The sequence below is a fragment of the Semicossyphus pulcher genome, unplaced genomic scaffold (genome assembly GCF_022749685.1).
Source record: "Semicossyphus pulcher isolate SPU_LCO1_2020_fin unplaced genomic scaffold, fSemPul1.0.p SCAF_2, whole genome shotgun sequence".
Lineage (NCBI taxonomy): Eukaryota > Metazoa > Chordata > Actinopteri > Labriformes > Labridae > Semicossyphus > Semicossyphus pulcher.
The window spans coordinates 34,464,823-34,475,264 of record NW_027211693.1 but is presented as its reverse complement, the minus strand read 5'-3'; the positions used below and the strand labels follow the sequence as shown (position 1 = coordinate 34,475,264).

General features: G+C 38.6%; 1 pseudogene; it reads left to right on the top strand.

Moving 5' to 3' along the window:
* Positions 1 to 486: 486 nt before the first annotated feature.
* On the top strand, positions 487 to 5,372 carry LOC138597859 (uncharacterized; annotated as a pseudogene).
* The last annotated feature ends 5,070 nt before the right edge of the window (positions 5,373 to 10,442 follow it).

Here is a 10,442-nt window from a genome sequence, read left to right as displayed (position 1 = left end):
GCTCTCCCTGTAGATCCGCTGGTTGTTCAGTGCGGACAGCTCGTCGATCTTGTTCGGCAGCGAGTTCACGTTCCCCATGATTACGGAGGGAATCGTCGGTTTGTAGCGCCTCCGGTTGTCCGCTAGCTTAGCCTTTAGCTTAGCCCCGGCTTTGCAGCCCCTGGTTCTCCTCCTCAGCTCCGCCGGGATGGGGTGTCGTGTCCCGGCTCGTCCCTTTGTTCGTAGAGCCAGCATTTTCTCTCTTGAATAAGTGAGAAAACTGGCTCCTGGTCGCATATTAAAGTTAAAAATATCCATGGGATAAATAAAAAAAAAAATAAAAAAAAGCACACAATCTCTTCGCAAGAAGAGCAGAAAGTGAAAAGAGCGATTAAAGAGTTAAAAGAGCTAAATAACTGAAGAGCTACTGGAGAGGCAGCCGTCTCCCACAGCGCTCAACTACTTACAGAATCTGGGAAGAGTTTTTTGGTGAGCTTTTTTCTTCTTATGAGCAAACAATATGAAAAAACACCAAAAGGAGAAGAGGAACTGCCACTCATGCTGGCTGGCCTTGGAAAACGTTCACTTACCATGTCTGAAAACATGACACATTCAGAGGTATGCTACCATTCATTTACTGCCTTGTGTCAAGTCATGTCTCAAGAGAAAAACACCCATCTTAGAATTCATCTTGATGCATGATTTAATTAATATTTGCATGATGAAATACACAGTAGTTCATAAATATATGTCATTGCAATAAAGCTTTAACTATGCTTTTGTCTCTTAAGTTTTCAGAGTTGCTTGTGAGTGCATATCCAAGATTGGCAAATATCTGTGGTAGCTGGATGCTGCACAAGCCCACAGGTATGTAGGCGTATACACTGGATTAATGTTGTTTCAAAATACTCTCTATATTAGAAGTTACTGTATATTCAGGTTTGTTTAGTATCTATAATTTTTCAATTTTAGCTGGGGGTGGGCGGCAGAGCTTGGTCGTTATCCCTCCAGATCTCAATCAATCAATCAATCAAATTTTATTAGTATAGCGCCAAATCATAACCAGGGTCATCTCGAGACACTTTACAGAAAGAGCAGGTCTAGACCGACTCTTTGTTAAGTTATTTAAAGAGAGGCCCAACATGAATCACCATGAGTAGCACTTAGCAATTCGGCACATTGGCAGAAAAACTTCCTCTTAACAGGCAGAAACCTCGAGCAGAACCAGACTCATGTTGAACAGCCATCTGCCTCGACTGGATGGGCCGAACATGGGATAGAAGGAGATGCAGGATAGAGACAGGCAAAGAGAGCAACAACAACATATGTTCTTGTTACAACAACAACATATGTCCTTGTTACATGAACAACAACAGACACATACTTATGGTTACAATGCCAATAATAGTGGTAGACTAGGGTGAAGATTAGCAAAATAAATAAATAAATAAATAAATGAATTAGCGAGAGAAGCAGAGTAATGATAAAGGCTGAGGTAATCGTAATTGTAACAGTTGAAGTCAACAGGTCTACTATTAGCATTAGCAGTAACAATAATGATACTATGGGGAAGGCTGATGAGATCTACATCTACATGGATACACTGGCCAGCAGCTAAAAGCAGAGAGCGGGAATGGAAAATACACACTGTACATTTCTCCTTTACGAGGAGAACTTGATACAATTCCATTACCACCCGAAGCAAAGGAGTTTGAGAACATGCCCAAAGCCCAGTGTACAACCTGCAAGAAAATGGTTCCACTTCAGATTCTTCCAGTACACATCAAGGACTGCAAGACAGAACTTGTGGATTTGTCCTATTCTGCTGAAGAGGTATGTCAAAGTTTTAGTTTTTCAGGCTTTATTTCACAGCTGTTTATACTGAAAAATTAGATGTTATTCTGTATTATCCTCTAAACACTTACGTATTATTATTGTTTTTCTCCCCCAGGAAAGCTGCAACGAACATGAAGATGAATTCCCAGATTCCATTTGCAACCAGACAGACAAGGTGAAATTATTTGTGCCTTCCTGGTAAATTAAGATATTAATCTCTGGAATAATGTAAAATTTTATTCACATGCCTTGTGAATTCTATTTTAAGACAGCAGAGTGTCCTTCGTGCAACAATGCATTTCAAGTTGACATAATTGAGATCCATGCAGCCACATGCGGATTACGGTAATATTAATGATTTTAGTGTAACTTTTTTAATGTATACCTACGTTCATTTGACAAATTACATATAAGGAGATTGCCTTGCAAAATTTGATATGTATGCAAGTGTTTACGTCAAGATAATTTAGGACAAGCTGTTTTCTTTATGTGTACAGACCTTCAGATAATGACGGCCATGAGTCAAGTGGATCAGTACCAGTCAGTCAAATCAGTACCTTTCAAAGGTAATATTGTACATTAGGTAATTATGGTGGCAAATTATGTCATCTGGATAATATACACTTTGAAGAGATACTGCAGTATCAATCATCTTTTTCCTGTTGAAAAGCTTTGTAATATGTGTGCAGTGTGACCACAGAGAAATGTGGTAATCCAAAAACATGGTATGTTTGTGACATATTTTGCTCTTATCTTGACTTACGTGAGGCCTGCTCTCACCCCTTAGAATTTCACCAGAATAGGAGGTGGGGCAATTGTTGTACCACGCCACACCCTAACCAGAATAATTGTAGCAAACAGCTATGAAATTATACAGACAGTATAACCATGTCTAATTTAGTTTTTTATTCAAATGCTCAGTGTTGAACAAGAAATAAATAAGTAAATAAAGCATTCAGAAAAGACATGTTGGTGTCTATTTTAATGTTTAATTTTGTCTTTTGTTTTTAATTCCAGTTCTGAGGAAATCTTGGATTGGATCACTTGTCAAATTAATGAAACAAACACATTTTCCATCTGTGTGTCGCGAACTGACCTCTTCAGCAGAGGCATGAAACAGTGGCAACGGCAGAAGAAGACATCGCCCAAATGTAGACTTAAGGTCACATTCTGTGGCGGTCAGGCATCGATACTGGGGCCCTTAGGCCACACAGGTACAAATGTTTGTCAATATTTCATTTCACAATAAGAGAAAATTTGTGCACATCAAATTCTTACAAGGCCAGGTGCAGGATAAAAGATAATAGAAAACAAAAAGGAAAGGAATTATCCGCACACTGGATATAGTTCCAAGAATTGTTATTGGACTGATGTGTGGATTTCTTCTCCTTCCTGTTTGTCCATATTTGTCAAATCAGACACACTTGACACACTGTCAACATCAACAGGGGGCCTCTGGTGGTGTAGTGGGCTCAAATGCTAATTAAATGGGGAAAATAAGAGAGACAGATCAAAAACAGACTCTTTCTTGGAGGGTCAGATAAGAAAGGGAAGAATCCTGTTTATTGTCTCAACAGTTTGGACTCTAACTACTTCAGGTGTGTAGTGTCTTATGTGTTTTCTTTTAGCATATTAATTGCAATACTACTTAACCCTGTTTTATATCATTGTAAATATATTCAGGCAGTTTATGCTGTGTTGTTTTGTTTTGGTTAGGAGTGCATGAGAGCTCATGGCAGCTAGCCTGGCACAAGGCGGACCTTGTCCTAACTTAATGCGCGAGTGGTGCTTCAGATATCTCTGCTCCAGTGACTCTGACAGCATACAAGTGTCTGCCAGTGATGTAACAGATTTCGAACTGTCACAGCTTATTGAGAGGGTAAATACAATTTTATCAAAGTTAGTAATTGCAGTAACCTCATTATGATATAGCTTGCACAATTACTTTTTTGGTTTGTTGCCTTCAGAGAACAATGATACAATGCAACTTAATTTCACTTGACACCTACTCTGTTTTCAGATAAACAGCGCCAGTAATGACAACATCAGTGACCTGGTTGACGATACTGTGACCTGCGGATACACTGGAATCGTGCCTCTGGAAAAAAAAGACAGCATGATAAGGTATGTTGGTGACATTTTTGGTTTTCATTAAAGCAAGGGTGTATTGTACAAGAATTTGTGACTTTAGTTAGGCTACTTGTTTGGTCATGTCTAAAACATGGATTACAAGTAACATGGCATTAGTTTCATGCAAAGCTGTGTTGTTAAACTTCTTTACATGTCACCAAATAATAATAAATATATATATATATTTTTAAAGTAGTTTGGGCTATTTTTCCCTCTACATCCAACAGGTTTACCACTAAAGTATATTCTCCTGATGAAACATTTTGTCCATTAGAACTGTCGTACTTCACTCCACCATGAGAGTCATCCCAATGTTCGACCAGCTCACAAAAGGCCTGCAGCTGTATGACCTACCAAAAATCATGAAGACTCATCAAGACCTCTGCCTACCACTGTTTGTTCCAGGGGAAGATGATGAGGTATATTCCTACGTTTTAGAATGCTTTTAATTGAGCATGAATGTCTTTTGCAAGAATTACAATGTTTATGCAGACTGAAATGCACTTCCTTCTTCTTAAAGGCGGATGCAGCCTTCCTGCTGGAGAGGAGCCGCCCTGTCTTCAGTGAGATTGGTTCTGCCACGCACCAAAAGGAAGTAAACATCATTAACTTTCTCCAGGACTACCTTCAGGAAATTAAGGATTCTGGTATGTTTTAGCCAAGATAGGGTAATACAGAGATTCTTTTTTTCTGCTATCCTGCAGTACATTTTATATAGTGCAGTGTAACTGGTTAATTGATTCAAACTATACAACCCATTAAATCTAAGCGTTTTTGGAAACTTGATGTCACTATTTAAAATGAATGTAATTGATGAAATGTAATATTGTGACCTCTAGGATAACAGTTTCATTAAACAAGACATGGAGGGCTTACAGATGGATGACTTGCATAGTTATATTGACAATAACTTGAGGTATCTGAACAATTGCCACAACATAATGCCTGTCATCCAGTTACAACAAATGCAGCTTTTGTTAAAATCTCTATGTAGTTTCTACTTTGATTAATCAAATGTTCCTATACTCAAAAAGGTCAATATGATTAGCGTATATGTAAGGGATTTTATCAACTTGAAAACTAAAATGTATTGTTTTCAATTCAGACTAACATTGTGTTCATCTCTTCATTAAGAACAAGAGGGCCCCAGCAACAACATTACTCCAGAAGGCTTGACTGTAGGACGCATCATGCAGTGGATGACTGGACAACGACACAAGCCTGTTCTGCCAAGCGAAAAGAAGGACTTTGTCATAAATATGAAATTCCACCATGACTGTGACACACAACACACTGTTTGTTTTCCAACTGTAAGTGCCTGCAGTCGTACAGTCACATTCCCTTCAGCTCACCTGAAAACATACAGTGAATTCAAAAACATTTTGACACTAGCCATATGCCACGGGCAAACTTTTGACAGGGTGTAACCACTCAGTGTAAAGGAAAACAAGTAACTGCAACATGTCAGATCATATGTTTTATTCTTTTGTCATTTTTATGTGACAACTTCCTGTTTCAGTCAACTTTGTTTTCACTGTTACAAAACCATTGCTTTTCTGTTAATGGTTTACTCCAAACTCTTCGGAATACCCACAGTCATTTTGTTTTGGAGTCAAGTTTTGGAAAAGTCACAAATTTAATTCTGATGACTAATGGAAATTTCATGGGAAAGTTCTCAATAAAAATGTTTGGGACTCCCGTCTCATGTTAAATTGAACAGATGTCAGAGCAAGCCTTTTTTTGAAACAAGTAGACTGTCTGCAAATGTTTACCTTTAGTTTATACCATTACATCTTTTGCAAGGTTGTGTTACATCTCAGGCATTTCTTGTGTTGCCATTAGACTTTCAATACACTGAACCATTGTTATGTAAATGTCTCTGCCAAATGATTCTGATGAGGCCAAGGGATTTATCATGGACTGTACAGTTTCCATAATATACGGAGTCACAGGGCACTCAATTTCCTGGACTTGAACTCCATATGGTTCCTCGTGCACAGGATCAAACATCTCCCAGTCAGTTCCAAATAGCTCCATGTTCTGGGGAAGAGAAAAAAATCTTTTTAATATTATTTTGTGTGAAACAGCATTTGTTAGCCTCATAGAATAACTGCCTGAGTCATATTTTAAGGTTTTTAGCACAATAATGCACAGTGAATCAGCAGTGTTAGGGGAACTAGGTAGATATCACAATTTAGCCAAAATATGACTTAGGCAATTATGTTATAAGGCTAATAATGTAGAAATATTTTAAAAACATACCAAAGCACACACTGACCTACAGAGGCATAGTGCAGTGACAACAGAAAACATTTAACCAGAGAATAAAATGCATATAATGCTCAAGCAATCAGAACATGGAGTACATCTATCATAAACGTTGCTTTGCTGACTTGCTCTATTTGTGTGATCACTTCAATAAAGTATCACACACACTTACTTGTATATCATTTTTTCAACAACTTGCTCCTGAATTTTAATGTGACCCAAAACCCACAGCTGGTTTGGGGAGAGTCCACCTTCAGACCGTAAAGGATGGTTGTCCCAGCCTTCTGTGAAGGTGTGAAGGGCCTCTGCCAGACGCGGAAGGAAGACATAGTGGGCACAAAACAGATGAACAACATCTGCCAAATGCAACAGGCCATCTTCCTCGAGACTGTGAAGAACTTCATAGTAAAGGTGTGTCACGCTGGTCCAGACGTCTCGCCACAGGCGCTCTATTCCAGATCAGAAACAGGACTTATTCAGCTGAAAAGTAATAATTTAAATTGTCTGACTGAAAATACTTTACAACAATAATTTCCTATTTTACATCTTACTATTGATATACTGTTAATTATGTGAATGATTTATTGTAACCTCTGATTATGTACACTCCGCCCAGCTATGAAGCTTCCTCTTCCAGCGCCTTTAACAGTGAAACTGGTTTCAGCAATTGAGACATTTTCAACGCCTTCATCACCCCTGACCCTTGAAAATACATGTGAGAAATGTTCAGCCATATTCATCACAACAAAATATTCCATCGAATATTACTGAAATTAGTAATTTGGGCATGGAAACAATAGCACAAGTTTATATCATAGTTTACCTGGAAGGCCAGCCATAGTTTTCCACTGCCTTCAGAAAAAATGAATGAACAGTGTTTGAGTGGTTATTTGTTGCAGGTTCCAAATAGAAAATCTGTATAGAAAGACAGTATTTGAATCTGCAGAGGCAAAATATTACGGCCTACAACACATAAGATAAATAATCTTCATTGATCCCCAGGGGAAAATTCAGGAGTTATAGCAACAGCAGTAAAAGCAGGAACAGCAATAGATAAAAGTCAGGAACCATAAGCATAAAATAAAAAAAATAAATAGTAAAAGCTTTCTGACACATGACATCTGCACTATGTCCTTACATTTCTGGGTTAGCATATGTATTCTCTGGGTACAGGGTTTCCACAGTCATGACAGACATGATAAATAAAAGAAAATGTTTAGTAAAGTTCTGAATATACAATGTTTTAAAATGTTTATTCCCTGCTCTTCTCCTCCTGTACCTCCTACTTTGTCTCCTCCCACCTGCCTTCTTCGTCCTCCTGCTACTCTTGACCTCTCTTTAAACTCCTCCCTTTCTTCTCATTTTTTCTCCATATGATTGGCCAGTCAGTATTGCTCCCTATGATTGCCATCTGGGTCTATCTACTTAAAGTGATGGAGTAAAATATGATAAACGTTATGAAAAGTTATGAAAATTCATTGTTAATAATATGTGTGAACTGTGTGGGTAACACATATGCAGTTTATGAACAATGAATACATGAACACAAACATGTACAGAGATAATAAAGCTCTGTAATAAAAGGTGACCAACCTTTCTCGAGTACCCATCTATTGCACCAAATATGACAATGTTGTACCTTGAAAACAAAATATGAAATGACAATGAGCAGTCACCCCCCCCAAATAAATAAATATGGAAATAAATAGTAAATAAAAAGTCTTACCGTATAAGCTTATGGTTTGTGTCCACATGGATGAATGACAAAGGCCCCTGCACAAAGTATGTCCTCCTTACTATGCACCCCAGCCGTGTCATCCTTTCCAAAACTCCTGGAGCATCAACTCTGTGCATGGACTCCTTGATGCGATCCCATTGACTCTATGCCCATCTGCTTGCAGACAGCCTTTAATCATTCTATATCCTGCATTTGGCATCCTGCTTTTGATGGACTGCAAAGCATCATGCAATTCACTATCAGTTAAGCTGCTGTATGTAGACCTTGTGGACAACCAAAGTTCACACATACGCTGGAAGATTGTGCTTTGGCTGATACCCAATAGATTTGCGATGCAAGACACTGGTATGGGGACGTCGATGAGCCGGGACAGAAGCTCCCCAAAGAAAATGAACTTTGGTCGGCCTCGTCCTCCAGCTCTAATAAAAGCACAGGGACTGTCTTGGGAAACCACCTCGTGGATCTTACTTTGCAGGGATAAAAGACACTCCACAATTGCAGCTGGGATGTTTAAAGTACTGGAGGCAGAATAAATGCTTCTTGATTTACAATGTACTGTAAATAGTCCAAATTCAAGTGCGGTTGATTTAACACATCTGTAATCCTTGATTTCAGACGGTCCAATAACTGAGTAGCCACTGGTCCCTGTAAACAACAAAATACAAGTTTGATGCATTAAATACCACTGTTAACTTAGTCGTTTACCAACATACAGTACTCTTATCAATTCCACATAGGCTGGACAGACCTTCAAAATACTTTTGTATTTTTATCTGTTATTTCTGTATAACAGACCGTTGCTAGGGACGCCGCTCTGATCAGAGGAGCACGGGATATTTGCCTTATGGTTCATTTTTACCTTAATTAAAACAGCTTCAGAGTAATAGTGCTGGTTAAATAAATGGCTTGTAACTTGTTACATGGAGAATGGAGCCTCCGACCCGGTGTCCCAGCTCTCGTCTCTGCGGCACCGCGACACAAACGCGCCCCGTAACCCGTAATCTCTTGTTTATGACAGATAAGACTACACAAATATACACGTCATAATGTGTGTATGATAATCCATCGATCCACTGATTGATTTCCCGCTGTTGTAAACAAATGCACATGGCCGAGAGGAGGATTAGCAAAGAGGAAGAGAGACCGGACTTATACGATGGACAGATTTATACGCCAAATGACACAATTTATAAATCGACAAAAGTTGTATTTTGATCAACATTATGTCTCAAATTAATTATTTCATATTTTGCAGGTCAGTGCTAATTAACTAGCACAAGCCAACTTCTAATGCTAGTAATGCTAGCACTAACCGGCCTGTCGGTAGCTTGCAAGCTAAAGCAGTAAGTCTGTAAGTCCATGAACTGTATCCTATTTAAAATAGTACAATTTTATGAAATAAATATTGGATATACACATTGTTGACTTTACCTGTGATGCTTCACCTGAGCTGGCAGCTCCACCCGGTCCACTGCTGTCAGCCATCTTTGGCTTTGGCGGATGCACGTTTGATGGAATCGCGGTTCGATTACTTTTCCCTGTGACCTACGTGACGTCATTTCAACACTTTTCTACTCGTACCCACAAACTTGAATTCATGTTCACAGTGAAGACTTCGTAGTCGTAGAAATAAGACTTGTATTCACAAGACTTTGCACTCACAGCTTTTAGATTCATACTCACATAAAAACAATCCTAACCTGAACAATTTCTCAGACTCACGTATATGACAGCAGAATTTTTTGCACAACAATTTTATTGACATACAAATGTTTAACATTATGAATACGAATGGTTAGAATCATGCACAAATCTTTTTGATAGCTATCTTCCTCCATAACTTACCAGCAGAGAAGCTCAATATTTCAGAACTTCTCTCCAATCTGACAGACCCTCACTCGAGCTGTGTTTGATCCTTTGAATAAAATGAGCATGAGATCAGGTATTTGTGTTGTGATCCTCCTGATGCACCAGACCATCATCACCCTCATCATCACCCTCATCATCATCATTGATTCAACACAGCAAAAGACAGCAGCACAAATGCTTTATCAAAATGTAAATGTTCTGAAGATCATTATCTTAACCTTATCTCATCACAACAAGAAGCACCTCCAATTGTACTGAAGTCATCGCTTATTATTGCCGAATTTAATCTCTTAATTGCACAAAGATGGGAGAAATTTGGATGCTTTTTTCACCCCTATTAGGACTTAAATATATTAGGCGGGATTAATTTTTCTCATTTAAACCTGTCACGATGGGTTCAAACTATTAGCTTTGAAGCCATAAAAGATTAAAACAATCATTCTTAATCAGCATTGAACGGACTCCTGATCAGACTCTGGCTCAGCCATGTTCAGGCTGTAATGTTCCGAGTTTTACTTACTATTAAATTTGACCTGTTTGTCCTGTTTTGGTGGACAGCTCAAAAGATAACTCACTCAAACACATCATCATTTTCTGTTTAAATTGACTTGAAATGATGAAA